At 37.6% G+C, this 15,901-nt stretch overlaps 1 non-coding gene across 1 annotated transcript; it reads left to right on the forward strand.

Annotated features, from left to right (window-relative positions):
• The first annotated feature begins 276 nt into the window (after positions 1–276).
• On the forward strand, positions 277–400 carry LOC126029339 (small nucleolar RNA SNORA19). Its single transcript, XR_007502953.1, has one exon. It is a non-coding gene; the product is annotated as a small nucleolar RNA SNORA19 (small nucleolar RNA).
• Positions 401–15,901: the final 15,501 nt, after the last annotated feature.

A 15,901-nucleotide genomic window follows, 5' to 3' on the forward strand; every position in this document is an offset into this window, starting at 1 on the left:
CTCTATTAGATAGGATCTTATTTGTATGTATAGTATTTTCTCATTTTAATGTGCCTATACAAAAAAGGAGCAATGCCACATGGCGTTATTGGTGCATATGGGGGCCATAAGAACAAGTCCAATAATCCCCATGACATGGTTCAATCATAAGCAATAAACTGGGGGACTCTTTCACTAAAATTCCTTGTTGAACAGCTCATAAAGGGAAGATAAAAAGTGGTTAGAATCGTCACTGTATAAAAGAGTATTTAGTAAGACTTATAGTTGTCAGGGAAAAAACACAAAATATTCTAAATACAAAAGTGTCCATTTTGTGTTATTTCTCATGTGCTATATAATAGTTGAAGGCTAATTAGCAGTATGACTCCAAAGTGATACTGCCAGTCTCCTTCAGACAGTTCTGTCAGATTGCCTGGGCAAATTACAAATCAGAATGTTACCAGCACCTGGTTGGTCATTTAGTATTTCTTGTTAAAGAGTCTAGGGTTTAAAAGATTGTGTATTTGAGGAACATAGGTAATTCTCTGTCACTAGTTGAAACCGTGGGATTGGGGGTTGGTAGCTTTGGATTGGACTTCCAGCTCCATATTGTACATGTTCTGAACCATCTTTCCCCCCTCCCTATGAAAAATGCTTGTCCATGCGTGTGTGTGATCCTCTGTCCCCAAATGGGCCTATTTTTATTTCTCATGGTTGACATTATACTATTATCTCATCAGAAGTACCGAATAAATACCATTATGACTGATCTTGTGTCTTTTATGCAGAAAAAAAAAAGTGTCCATTTTATGTCTTTTGAAACAGTTTGGGATTGTTACACACAATGCATGGCTTTGGTCTGTGATTAGAATTGTGCAATACTGAAGTTAAAAAGAGTAATGTGGGTTAGTGATGTTTGGGGGGGGTGAGAGAGTTAAGGAGTAAAAATGAGCTTTGAAGGGGTGTGGAAAAGGGCAGAATACAACATGGACATTCTGGATACGCAAAACATAACATAAAGATAAGGAATACTCTTAATATATGCAGTGCGCGCAGGGGCACTAGACCCCGCGCAATTTTCCATATGCAGAGTGGTCAGAAATTGCCAGTGACAAACAGCGCAACCAAGCAAATCTCAGCACACCCCAAGTTAGGACCAACCTTGTCTGGCCGCCTGGGCTGCCACCCCAGAAGGCCTGGAAGCCAGGGGCAGAAGAGGGGAAGGCTGGGAGCCTATCAAGGCTCCCAGCGCACCCAAGTTAGGGAGAAGGCCTTCCACATGGGGTCTCCCCCAACCCCATGCCGGCTAGAGCTAGCCTCCAGCTCAAGAGAGGATCGAGAGAGAGCCGGAAGCCAGGATCTCAAGTTATTTTCTTAATGTCCATTTCTTCCCTATCATTATTGGTGTATAAAAAGACCATTGATTTCTGTGTGATGATTTTGTAGCCTGCCACATTGCTATACATCTATTGCCTTCATGGTTCTTAACTTGAACTCTAATTTAAGTTTTACCCTTTTCCCTAATTTTTTTGTCCAAATGTCTTGACTTCCACTTTTTCCCCAGGCTTAAGCCAAAACGTCAGCCATGCAAAGAAAATTGCACAGTTGTTACCGAGGAAGTGATTTTTCTCTCCTATAGCTGCATCTATCATTTCTCATTTGCCATATAATTTTTCCTCACAGTTTACCATTATCTACTTTTTTGTCTGCCTGGTCATTAAATGCTACTATTTTCAGAATGGTTTTCTCCCATTTCATTTTTTTATGCTGGCTTGTTGGCCAAAAACCTCTATACCTGTCCTCAACTATATTCCTAACCTACTACTCTGAATTTTTAATTTTTTGGACATATTTATGTCTAGTTCCTTATAGCACACATATTATACATATTAAAATAAACTAATTTTATTTTTTTCCCTGTTATTTTCTCTACTATTACCTCCATGATTTCTTCTCCAATTTCTATGTCTTTCTGTTAATAAGATAAAATTTGCTGGTCACTTCAACAAAAAATAAAATCAGTGTTTTAGATTTCACTATTTTACTTTTTGTGAAAAAGTCAAAATACATTTGACTTAGATTTTCTGCATCTGATGAATTGCTAGTTATTTGTGGGGAGTTATGCCTTGATTATTTAAGTTTTATATTAACAAGAGTTCAGCTGTGTGCTTCATTGATATGGATAAAAGTACTTTCTCCTAATTTTTAATATATTAATTTTTATATATAGAAATCAATAGAGTTCTTTATTTATTTCATTTTTGTAATAAATACTATAAACTAATATATACTTGCTACAACCTATAAAATAATGCAATCTAATACACAACCTATTCCAAATACATACATATACATTCCACCTCAAAAATATGATAAGTATTTTCTCCATTGAGTTTTATATCTTACTTTCTACATCAGCTCTGCTTTCTCTCAATGAATATACCAGGTAACACTGTTCTTCCTTTTGACCCATATGATTTATTATAAAACATAATAAAGATGGCCAATGAGGCAAGCATATTGTGGACATGATGTAACTAAGTGTACTCAACACCAAATTGGTCTTGTTCTCTTAACTACAACTGTGTTGTAGGGAGTCTATATCTTTGGTACAAACTGGGAAGGATGCATCTGGTATTCATTTGAAAAATAAATTAAACTATTATTAGAGATAAGAGTTTGTCTTTGTGAAATTTATAATGTCTCTAGAATGATTCTGGTTGTGGGAGTGAAACCACATTTTTCTATTTAAAGATAGGAGTGGTAAGGATGTTGGCAATGCCTTTTCCCTTTGTAGATAAAATTTATGTTGGTTATGAATGTTGAATGTTGTGAATGTCTAGTGTTGTACATAAAGAACATGCCACATGTTCTCATGGTTGCATCTGGAAGGAAGGGAGAGAAACAAACCTTTCTATTCTCAGAAATTGATTGCTCTCTTCAACATCAATGGGCTTCAACAGAGCAAGAAAGAACATTATGTTTATAAAGCAGATGCACCCTTCAAGCCATGGGCTTGAGCATCTACTGGGAAGAGCATCAGGTACAAATCACAGACACATACTTCACAGGTTTGGGTGTTTCTGTTTGAAAGCTTTGCTGCACAGCATTGTCCCATCACAGCCATGACACATTGTTGATGAGAACTGCCAAGCACCGCAGCTTCATTTCTCACACAAGCAGCAGCACAGAGTTGGGTGAGTTCTCCAACATGACACCACTTAGCCTGGGCTCATCTGGAAGACAGATCCTCTCCCATGTGTACCTACCCTCTTGCTAACTCCCAGGCTTTTGTCAACATTCCATTTGTTCGAGGAAATGAAAATAAAATAAAAAATTTTTTCCACCAGTGTAAACATATGTCTTCTATCCCATACTAAAGCTCATATTTGGTTGATGTTTTGGAATCTAGGGGACCTTCAGAGAAAGTACAAGGGTTAAAGTTCTTGCCTTGCATATTGCTGATTCAAGTCTGATCATTGACACCTTATACAGGGTCAGTTGCCTGTACAGGGCACCAAGTCAGTCCCCTGAGCCCTGCCAGGAGTCATCCCTGAGTGCAGATCCAGGAACAATCTCTGAGCACAGGTAGGGTGGCCCAAAATCAAAGGGTTATACATAAATTCCCCAACATTACCTGTGAAAATGCCCTTATGTCCATAGGTACAGTAGGCAGGGCACTTGCTTTGAACTTGGCTGATTCTGGTTTGATCCCTGGCATCCTATATTATACCCCAGGCACCACCAGGAGAGTGATCTCTGAGGGCAGAGCCAGGAGTAACTCCTGAGCACAGTCAAACTAAAAGTCTGGGGGATATCTCTTTTCATTCCTTAATATAAAATTAAATATGATTATGCACTTGCATAATAAAAAAGAAAGTGCTTTGTATATCTTTTCCAGGTAGGTTGGATTTTGATCATAATAAGATGGGTTTTGGGGGCCAGAGCAGTGGCACAAATGGTAGGGCAATTGCCTTGTACATGCTAACCTAGGATGGAGCGCGGTTTGATCCCCTGGAGTCCCCCCAAGCCAGGAGCGATTTCTGAGCACATAATCAGGAGTAACTAAGCCCTGGGAGTCATTGGGTGTGGCCCAAACTGAAGAAGAAGAAGAAGAAGAAGAAGAAGAAGAAGAAGAAGAAGAAGAAGAAGAAGAAGAAGAAGAAGAAGAAGAAGAAGAAGAATAGAAGAAGATGATGAAGAAAAGAAGATGAAGAAGAGAAGAAGATGATGAAGAAGAAAAGAAGAAGATGAAGAAGAAGAAGAAGAAGAAGAAGAAGAAGAAGAAGAAGAAGAAGAAGAAGAAGAAGAAGAAGAAGAAGAAGAAGAAGAAGAAGGGTTTCACTAAACAGGATGCTTTTATTTAGGAATAATTTATTCTCATATTTCCATGAGAGCAGAGCTTATCTATTTAATCCTAATTCTATAGAAAAAGTGAATACCATCTTAGAACATCTATCTCTCATAGTCAAGATAATTCAAGATTATTCTTGTTAGTACAATTGCTCTCACAAATGTAGCTGGTAGCCTGTGCAGTCCTGAAGTATAACAGAAATGTGTCCAGAGAACCAGGAGCAACTTACTCTAGGTTACTTTGAAATTTTCATCATTATGAAAGATACTATTTGAAGGATGAAGATATAGTTCAGGGGTTAAAGCCCTTGCCTTGTACATGGTAACTCTGGTTTTATCCTAGCAACATCTAATGGCCCCCCAAGAACTGCCAGGAGTGTCCCTAAATACCACTGGGTACAGTAAAAATTTAAGAAAAATTCACTTGTATGTTATGCAGACTGAACCATTTATTCACAAATTCAGTCATTGTTTCTACATATTTGACTGGCCTTTACATTTTAAATAGCCAAAAGAAAAATATCCCAAGACAAGAGCTTTGACTGATTATTACAATGAATTTCCTGCTTAACTTAATTTACTTGCTTTACTTTTAAATGAGAGATAATGTAACTTGATCTTCAATGATAACTTCTTTCTGAAATCCAGGATTGGAAAAGAATTACTGATTAAGATCAGGTGGAAGCATTAGATGAGGACTCAAATCCAAAGATATGGGTGATGCTATGAGTGTAAATTAATATGGGGAGGGAGAAACTAAAGCCATTTTTTGTTCATGACTTTGACTGATTGAAAATTTAAGGAGAAAAAAAAGTGGATGGGACACAGGGGCCAAGAGGTCTCAGGTGCATTGAGAAAAAAAAGGTCAAAACTAAATACCCAAGCCAAAGTCAACAACAATAGAATCAAGAGACCAAAACTATAACAAGTTAAACACAAAATGGATCCATTATACTAGTAGTCAAGGGGGCTAAGGGTGGAGGTGTAGGATGCATGCTGGGAACTACGGTCGAGGAAGATCAACACATCAACACTGGTGTGGGAATGGCCCTAATTCAATGTCACTATATGCCTGAAATAGAACTGTGAAAGACTTGTGATTCATAATGGACTCAATAAAAAGTTTAAGACAAAATGTTAATGAGAGTCTGTTTCCTGTATTTCTTATAAGTAAGAGAAGAAGATGAAAAATAACTCAGATGGGAAAGGAGAGAAGCATTTAAATAACATTATTTTCCCCACATTACTTACAAAAATGGATATATGGACCTTAAGTCAAATTTAGCAAAGCCGTGCGATAATGGGATCAAAACACTTAGTAACTAACAGGCATTCCATATTGTGTTATTTAATTTTTTTGGTATAATTTTTTAGTTTAAGTGACATTTAGAAATAAATTTAGGCAGATAATTATAAAGCCACAATTGTCATTATTAGTTTGGAATGCAAGGGTCAAACTTATAGCATTATTGATCTGACTAGTATTGAGCTACATCCCCAGTTGATAGTTAAGTATGGAAAACCATGCTTAAGAACCACAAGCTCCCTTCATCCCTTATTTCTATTTTCTAAAAAGAAAAAGAAATCATAGGTCATATCCCACAATAAGATTCAGTAAATGGCTTGTACTCCCACAATTCTCTCATGTTTTAAGTATGTTTGTGAGATAAAATCTTGCACTTTTATTTCCTGTGAATAGGTATTTTTCTCACCTCATAATTTCCTGCTGACATGTTTTATTTTTTGCTCTTTAGCTCATTCTAGCCCATCAACTATTCTTCCCCAATTGATAAGTCCTTCATGTGTTACAGAGCCCTTACTTCCTTTTAGCCCCTGCTTTGGTTATCCAAATGTATGGGTGAGCTGGTCTTGAAACCACCCACATCCTGGTCCACAATGAACACAAATCAAGTCTCCTTTAGGAAACAGGAATCAAATCCACATCCTCTGTGGCACACATTGAAATTCTTGTCTTTTTTTAGCTAGTATGTATGTCAGCTCTTTCTTTTTTCTTCCTTTTTTTTTTTTTTTGTGAACTTACAGCCTCAGATGTTCATTAGGTTTTTGCTATTCTTCAAAAGCATTTATTTGAAAAACATGTGAATGGAAAATGAACATGCTAAACTAATTAGGATATGCAAATGTGGTTCCGTGGGACTGCTTTTTAAGTGAATCATACTTATTTGAATACACAAATAAAAGAAAATTTGTTTCAGTAACAATCTGGAAGTTAGTTCATGTGGAACAAATAAGCGCTTAAATTATAAGGATTAACTTTTCAGAATCTACTTTGCAGTTCACCTTTTTAATAGGAGGACATGTAGACTTGAGCCAGCACCCCCTCTTGGCAGTAAGGGAGGTTTGGTGAGCCCCAGAATGCTTGCCATTTAGTTTGTTCTCACAAGGAATGAAGATACTAAGGAAAGTATTTTCTGAAGATTTATTTATTTATATCAAGACAGTCTGAGGCAAGCAGGTGCAAAACTGTAGATCATTGGCACTTAAAAAAAAAACACTTGAATAAGACATGTAAGCCATGGAATGGAAAATACATATCATATTTATTCCCAATGCTTTAGTTTATGTGTAGAAAGAACCACACATGGCAAGATAAAAGTAACATTGAAAGAAAGGGCAAAAGGGACCATATTATTGCAGGATAATGAGTGAAAGGAACAGGTTTGGGGATATTCTTTGTTACTTTGTCCTCAAATTAACAACATTGCTTTTAATGTTATGAATTATTTTGCATGCATAGAAAAGACTGGGTTTTATTAGATGATGTTTAAATCAAGAAATGAACCAGACTAGAAATAGTATTTGAATAAAATATTTAGCAATAGGGCCATCAAGAGGCCATATTGGTTTTATGTATGCTTATTTGTAAACGTGTTTATTCAAAACATTGAAGTAATACTGTGTTTTTTGTTGGATCATCTACTCTTAGGATCTTTAATATTATTTCATCCTCAAACCATTTCTGTTTGTCTAGTTTCAGCTACTCTCAATGTGCCCTGAAGAATACAGAGATAGATATTGCATGCTCTGTCTTGCAGAAAGGGCCAAATATAAAATATTTACTCTCCAGGAGAAATAGAAGTCCTGTACCATTTTAGATGTCTTACTATTTGAGTTCATGTGAACAGAACACTTTTGTTAGAGAGATAGTGAACAACCATTGGTAGATAAACATGGGGCAGTAAATTATTACCATAAAATCACTAATTTATTCATTACTTTGTTGACAGCAAAAACTGATTTTGAGCCCTTGTAAAGACGCAGAAAGAAGATCATGGGAATGTTTTCTGGGGAGACTTTTGAAGCATAGGAAAACAAGATGTGTTTTAAGATATAGATGAAAAAAAACTATGATGCAAAGATAGGGAGAGTCCATTCCTCATAAGTATTTCTCTTTTGTTTTTACCTTGGAACACTATGATTTTGTCCATTTACTGGGCCCAGAGTACAAAGAAAACATAATGTGGGGTCTATGGGACATTGTTAGATGACACCCAGCTATTACCCCAAACAAGGGTATTCCCCAACTTCCTCTTCTCTTTTCTCCTATCACTTTGATATGTAAAACTCCATCTGGACCCACCCCAGCCAGTTGAATTTGTACTGGTAAAATAAACAGGTTTCAGTTTGACCTGAGCACAGAGAGATCACAGAGGCAAGAAGCAAAATAACTCCATGAACTTTCCTGACTGACTTGGTTTATTAATTTTTTGTGGTTACCTGTGTAAAACATGTTCACCTGGGGTTTGAAATACTGTGTATGGGGTGATTTCACAACGTGGGGTAATATTTACAGGAAATACTTGTTCAGAGTCTAGTTTCAACAAATCTATAAACAAACCACCATGGTGGGTGAATTGCAAAGGAAGCCCACTGGTGCCACTGAATAGCAGAGTATTCAGCCTGCTGGAAAGATAGTGACAGGAGGAAGCAAGTTCTGGCAACTTGAAATCCTGTAACAGAATAAAAATGAATGTTTGTAATATAAGAATGTTTATTAAGATGATGGCAGCCTCATAGTTACTTTATGATGAAGCAACATACACTAGGGGAACAGTGTATTGTCTCATCTCAACAACCTTTCAGAATGGAGATGTTTCAACATTTCTATACTTATGAATTGATGAAAGTAGGAGAAATATTTTTTTGGTCACAGAATCATAAAAAACACCATTTATAATAAGAAACTACATATCAGTATCATATAATAGTAATACTACATGCAATGTTTCAAGCAACAGTAAGAAATTTTGTGGCCCAGACTGGTGATTCAAAAGTATCTGGGTTAGAATCTCAAAGATGACTCAGTGGATTAAAAGACTTTGCCCACCAGCTGGAAGCTCTAAGTTTGAGCCTTCTTGTTTTCAACATTCACCAGGTCTATTCTTGCAGCCCTACTATGCCACTTGGTAGGAGAGGAAGGAAAGACTATCACTAGACTAGAAAAGAAAATTTAGAGCACAGAACATTCTGCTACCTGATTCTAGATTTAGCACATAACAGAATAAAAAAATGGGGAGAATAAATGAACAGACACTATAACAAAAAAGAAATACAAATAACTAAAAGGCACATGAAAAAACGCTCCACATCACTAATCATCAGGGAGATGCAAATCAAAACAACTATGAGGTACCATCACACACCGCAGAGATTGGTGCATATCACAAAGAATGAGAACAAGCAGTGCTGGTGGGATGTGGGAGAGAATTAAACACTTATTCACTGCTGGTGGGAATGCCATCTAGTCCAACCTTTATGGAAATCGATATGGAGATCCCTCCAAAAGCTGGAAATTGAGCTCCCATATGATCCAGCTATACCACTCCTAGGGATACCCTAGAAACACAAAAATACAATACAAAAATTCTTTTCCTCACACCTATATTCATTGCAGTGCTGTTTACAACAGCCTAGATGCCCCTCAAAAGATGAATGGCTAAAGAAACTGTGGTACAGTTACACAATGGAATATTATGCAGCCATCAGAAGAGATGAAGTCATGAAATTTTCCTATACATGGATGTATATGGAATCTATTATGCTGAGTGATATAAGTCAGAGGGAGAGAGATAGACACAGAATGGTTTCACTCATCTATACGTTTTGAGAAAAATAAAAGACATTTTGTGCAATGATTTTCAGAGAAAAAAGAGAGGAGGACTTGAAGGTCCAGCTCACGCCGTGAAGCTCACCACAGAGAGTGATGCATGCAGTTATAGAAATAATTACACTGAGAACCATCATAACAAAATGTGACTGAATGAGGGAGATAGAAAGATTTTTCTAGAGCACAAGCCGGTGTAGAGTGGGGAGGAGGGACACTTGGGACATTGATGATGGGAATGTTGCACTGATGAAGGTTTTTTGTTTTTTGTTTTAAAAAAATAAAGACCAAAAAAAAAAAAAAAGAATTTTTACACCCACATCAGAGCAGAAAGTGGTATACTGAGTAGCTATTTCTAAGCAGAGCACAGAGCTCTGAATGCTGCTAGTTGTGGCCCAAAAAAAACAAACAATCAAAAAAAAGTTAGTACATAGAGATGAGAGTGATAGCACAGAGAGCAGGATACCTTGGAGCACCACCAGGTGAGACACAGAAACAAATACCCCCCCCCCCCAAAAAAGAAAGAAAGAATAAAAAGTTGTTACTACTGTACCAGAACAGACTTAACCCATAATTGAAGAACTTATATGAATTGCTGGGATTTTTTTTCTTGCCTAATAATCCATAGGTCCAAGTGGCTTAAATGCCTGTTGTATTTGGAGTAACACTTTCGATGTCTTAGAGTGGGGATTTGTTGTGGGTCGGATTCATTACAGATACTCCTCACTTAACGACCTACCTGTTTAGCAACCACTCGCACTTACGACCATCTCTTCACCGTTATTTTATTTTAAATATCCTTTTTCCATCTTGTATACTCTACAGTACAGTACTGTGGTTTTTGGTGCTTTAATGTACCTACTTTACTAACTTTATATTCTGTAATACATAGCAGTACTGTGTGTAAATCACAAGACCTACTCAAATTAAAACAAGTGGAAGTTTTCAGTTTGATCTTTCTCGTTATTTTACTTATTCAGAAGACTGTATTGTCAAGTACTATATACTGTACTACTGAATACAGTACATGCAGTTCCTCACTTAACGACCAATTCGCTTAACGACCAAATGGAACCTGGTCGTTAAGCGAGGAGTATCTGTACTAAGCCTGGCCTAATCATATTAACTACATAAAAGTCTAAGGAAGAATCAAAATAAAAGCAAACAACAGAAGACAGAGAAGAATGAAAAAAAAAAAAGAAAAAGTAAAGATCCACAGACAAATGTCTGTAAGAGGCTCATTATCATTTCTTTACTTCCCTTTATTCCCCTCATCATAACACATTCCTAATCTTGTCACTATGCCATATTGTTTGATCTTTATTCTTATGAGGACAGCATTGACCAGGAGGCCAGTGATTAAGTTAGAAGTCTCAGGAGTGAACTTAGGCTGCTTTATTCTTGAGATTGGGAAGATGCAAGTGTGTTATGGAATCTTTTGTTTTTGTTTGGTGGCTATATTTTCTGATGTTCAGGAGTTAAACCTTTCCCTACACCCAGGAATCACTCCTGGCAGGCTCAGGAGGCCTGAAAAGAGATACTTCTGGTATAGATGCCAGGGAGCAAACTCAGGTTGATGTTTTACCAGGAAAGCTCTCTAACTGCCTCTCTCTGGCCTCAATATCATGCTCTCTTTAGAAACTTTGGTTTTAGTACAAAGGTAACAGGACTATAAAAAGTGAACAGGCCATCTAAAGTGTTCAAATCAGAAGCACATTAGTGAGATCAAGTGATTGTCTAGGAAACTATTAAGAAGACATAAAGCATTTGCAGTTCATTTTGATTTACTAATGAGACCAAGACGGGCTTAGATATAAAGAAATAAAGCCCAAATTTAGAAAACAGAAATGTCATGAAACTCAAGGTAGAGTTTAGAAAGATGATACAATAGTTGAAACTTTTCTATAGGAAAGAAACCACTACTAAATAGAGATTTAAAGTCAAATTTAAAACTGCAGATGTAAATTTAAAAATTATTCACATAGAGATGCATAATAATGAATGGTGAATAGGAAGAGGAAACCATGAATTTTCTTCTCCCCTAAGAAGTCACAAAGTGTTTTTTATGTTTCAATCATGTGTCTGAGTATGATTTTAAAACAAAAGCCCCGGGTTGAAGGATTAGCAGACAGACATCCAAATCTAACTCTGCGTGAGGAATGCTGTGGTGGTAAATACATAATCCTGAAATCAATCATGTTTGGATAATAGGGATGAAGAAAGGATGGGTATCATATCTTCAACTTTACCTACAAAATGTGATGCTTAGTGGGCATTTAGAGTTTCTCTTTACAGATCTATGCACAATAAGGGATGAAAAAAGAGTAAAAAATAAGCAAAACAAAGCAACAACAGTAACAACTAAACTTCTACTACTGTATTCCAAACCAATAGATGAGCTCAAGATGTATTTCTGAGCCATAAACTCCTGGGCTTTCAGAGCACCATAAAAGCATTTTATTGGGAGCTGCAAATGCTGTCATCCACAGTTAACTAACAAATATGATAGGTTTTTAATATAATCCACTTGGTCCTTGCCAGTGCTCCCTGTCTATTACGTCATCTTGCTGTGGGCCAAGAGTTTGTTTTCCCCAGATGGCCTTCATGAAAGCTGCTGACAGCGCTTCTCACTGAGAGACTGTACAACAGTGATCTTCCAATTCATTTCGTAGTACTGACAAAGAGGGGGCTGTTGATCTCCTGATGCTGAAGTGCTCTATCAGGCATTACATAGTGTCTGTGTTCTCAGCATGTTGGGGGCGTGATAAGTCATAGCACATGCTTTTTTGACATCTCGCTGCATTTCACTGCCGTGTCGAGTTTCCCCAGCAATTGAAATCAGGGTGACAGAATACAAAAAAAGCCAAGTGTGACATCATTAGCAACTGGTGGCAGTCACTGTATCATACATAATACTTTGCAGATGTGTTAAAAAAAACACAACAAAACAACACAGAAAGTTGTGAAAAGGTCACCACAATTCTTTGGAAAAAATGTACAATCAGTGGTTTGGCTACTAGCCACACATTGAGATTACCCAAGTTCTGACAGCCTACAGTAGTATCTGTAATGCTTTCTTGTTGATAAGTCAAGACAGTGAAACATTTGTTAAGTCTATGCTGTTGAAAGAACTGAAATAGTCTTTAGCAGATAAGAAAGAAAGAAAGAAAGAAAGAAAGAAAGAAAGAAAGAAAGAAAGAAAGAAAGAAAGAAAGAAAGAAAGAAAGAAAGAAAGAAAGAAAGAAAGAAAGAAAGAAAGAAAGAAAGAAGAAAGAAAGAAAGAAAGAAAGAAAGAAAGAAAGAAAGAAAGAAGAAAGAATGGAAGGAAGGAAAGAAAAGAAAAAAAAAGAAAAAGGTTTGCTTTACGAGATGATAAATCAGCCACCAAGGGTCCCAATAAGTCAGGGGTGACACCTTCTTGGAGGTAGTTCTGCTGCGGGTGGAATGTCTCCTGACCATGATTATGCCTTGGTATTAATAAGGACAGCAGCTGCACCAATCTATTCAATTTTATGCAAATTAGCCTAGGCCCTTTGGCTGCTGGTTGCTGGCCAGGGCAGCCTTCAACTGGTCAAATTTTGGATTTATGGTTTATTCGACTGTGGCAAAGGTTTATTTCTCTGTATTTATTTAAAACCAAAGAGTACAAAGCAGTTCTGCAGCTTGGTCAAGTCTGAGATGGCCAAATTGTGTGGGCTTTCCCACCCTACCAAAAGCTAGTTTAAGTCACTGAATTCCTGAACTATTGACTGGGTTCTGGCAGGATAAGAAGGGAGGACTCTTATTGCTTTCTTTGGTTAAAAAAAAAAAAGTTCTCAATATGGTTTCTTCTTCTTGTACTATGAAGGTTAGTGAAATCAAATCATACAGGAATCCTTTTTTTTTTTTTTTTTTTCCTTTTAGGGGCCAGAGTGATAGCAAAGAGGTAAGGGCATTTGCATGCCCTTGCACGCGACTGACCTGGGATGACCAAAGTTTAATACCCAGTATACCAGTTGGTCCCCTGAGCCTTCCAAGAATGATTGCTGAGTGCAGACCCAGGAGTAACTCTTGAGCACAGCTGGGTGTGGCCCAAAAACAACAACAACAACAACAAAGAAATCTTAATTTTAACATCATTAGCTGGAAGTAAGTGTGCGATATAACCAAAGTACAGAATTTAGTTTATGAGACAGTGTAAAAAATGTGTCAAGTTGTACAAAACTTTCAGATATAAAATGAATCTTGTACTTCATGGGGTCTATGGGCAATAATCTTGTATAATTGATCTAAAATTTGAGGCTAGGAGGGTGAAGTTTATAAATTTCTCTTGACATAGCAGTGATGTATGTTGACTTAGGCAGATGACCTAGCCTTGTGATCATTTTGCAACATAGACCTACATTGATTCATTTTTCTTTTTTTTTGTTTTTGTTTTTTTTTTGGGCCACACCCAGTGAGACGCTCAGGGGTTACTCCTGGCTATGTGCTCAGAAATCGGTCCTGACTTGGAGGACCATATGGGATGCCAGGGGTTCAAAGCGCGGTCCATCCTAGGCTAGCGCAGACAAGGCAGGCGCCTTACTGCTTGCACCACAGCTCTGACTTCAATTCATTATTTTTATGCTTGGAAGTCATTTCATTTTATCTCACTTCTGTGTTAACAAAAAGTGTTTTGAAAAACATGCATCTTCTTCATTCCAAGTATGTGAATTTAACAACCCCCAATAATCTAGCAAGCTATGGTTCTTTAATGGAATATTTCATGCAGCCATAAAATGACTTGTAATTACATCTCAGTTTTACATATCTGCTGGATAAAATGGTCAAGGAACATATATTACCATCCTATGTGGATTAATCATTTCCTTCACAGACTTGATTACAGTACAATTAATTAGTGTAGCAAACGGATTTCTTACTGGAGTCTAACGGGGAATCTGAGCCCAACTCAAACCTTCCTCCACAAGCTTCAAAATTAATGAGGTTAAAGAAAAGAATTTAAATGGAGTTACTGGCCACCTTCAGTTCATCATTTTCAGATGACGCGAGGAAATAGGTAATATGAAACATGGCTTGGCATCCATTTGTGAACTTGTTTCCCACATTTTATTATAACTCTATCTCTGGTCCTTTTTAGTCTTCATCAATTCAGTTTCATAATCGCTAACAATGAAATAGCTCATAGAACACTTGGGACCTGGGAAAATCATGTCTTATTTTATCAGATGAATTATTTGTGATCATATTGAGAGTCCCATAAAAATAAAAAAGAAAAGAAAATGTAGAGCGAACACCCACCATTTTTAGCTCCTCATACCAAGATTGCAGCGAGCGATTTTTCCTCCTTCCTGTTAATCTGGGCTCTTACGGGCCTTCTTTTATTTTAAGCACAGATTCAGCTGACAGCCAGCACTTGTTCTGGTTTTGAATCAAATGCTGGCAGCGTTCCCAGAATATGAACCAGTTGTTTCTTTCACACACTCTCTCATTGTCTGCCACCATCCCAACTGCTTTCAAAGCAACGTGCCATAACCAAACTTACACTTGCTTTAATGAGAATTAAAGTGTGTGAATCAAAGCAGCGCTTCCCAGGCAGCCCCTGACTATCTCTGGGGTGAATTAAGTAAGGCCCATTGAGACACAGAGTAGGGAAAGAAAAGGGGAGGAAAAGCAGACAGAAGACACTCTTCTCTGCAACTGAAGCATAGAAATTATGATCGCGTAAACACGTCTTTTTCCCTATGTGATCTATTTCTTCATCAGTTGAGTGCTCAGAAGCAGGATCGAGAAGCTGGCTTTTTACTGTTGTTCTCACATGGACTGAGAGCCAAGCACCCACTCTGGCTTCTAGACCACCTGCCAGTTTTTCATTTTTCTAATAATTACCACATCTTTCTTCAATTTCCTGTCCTTCTTGTTACTAAAATGCAACGTTAGTGGAACATTATTACTGCTACTACTGGAAAGTAGGTTCAATTCTGTGTCTATTCTGGTCTCTGTTCACTGCCAACACATCCAGGTTCTGAGATGCTGTTTCATTTAAGCTTTTCCTGGACAAGCCTCGGAAAAGGCACAGGTAAGAGGGACACTCTAGAAAGCTGAAGCGAGGCCATAGGGCTAAGGCAGTGGTTCTCAAGTAGTGGGGCGCGCCCCCCCAGGGGGGGCGCGAGGCTCCATAAAGGGGGCGCGTTTGACCTCGGCAAACACTGTCGGGCAAAGCTAAGCCCCGTGTTTATGTCTCTGTATGTCTCTGGAGCTGAGAGTTGCTGTGTCCTACTTCCAACCCCGCTTCGAAAAGCTATGCATTGCAAAACGTGCTCATTGTAGGCATTACTCCAGACATCACCTCTGATTAAAAAATCAGTTCTAATTATTTTATATATTTTTGTTTTGCAGGTTAAAGTTTTTTTTAAGAAAGATACTATTTACAGTTGTGCGGTGGGGGGGGCGCAAAAATATTTT

This window comes from Suncus etruscus, chromosome 14 (assembly GCF_024139225.1).
Source record: "Suncus etruscus isolate mSunEtr1 chromosome 14, mSunEtr1.pri.cur, whole genome shotgun sequence".
Classification (NCBI taxonomy): domain Eukaryota; kingdom Metazoa; phylum Chordata; class Mammalia; order Eulipotyphla; family Soricidae; genus Suncus; species Suncus etruscus.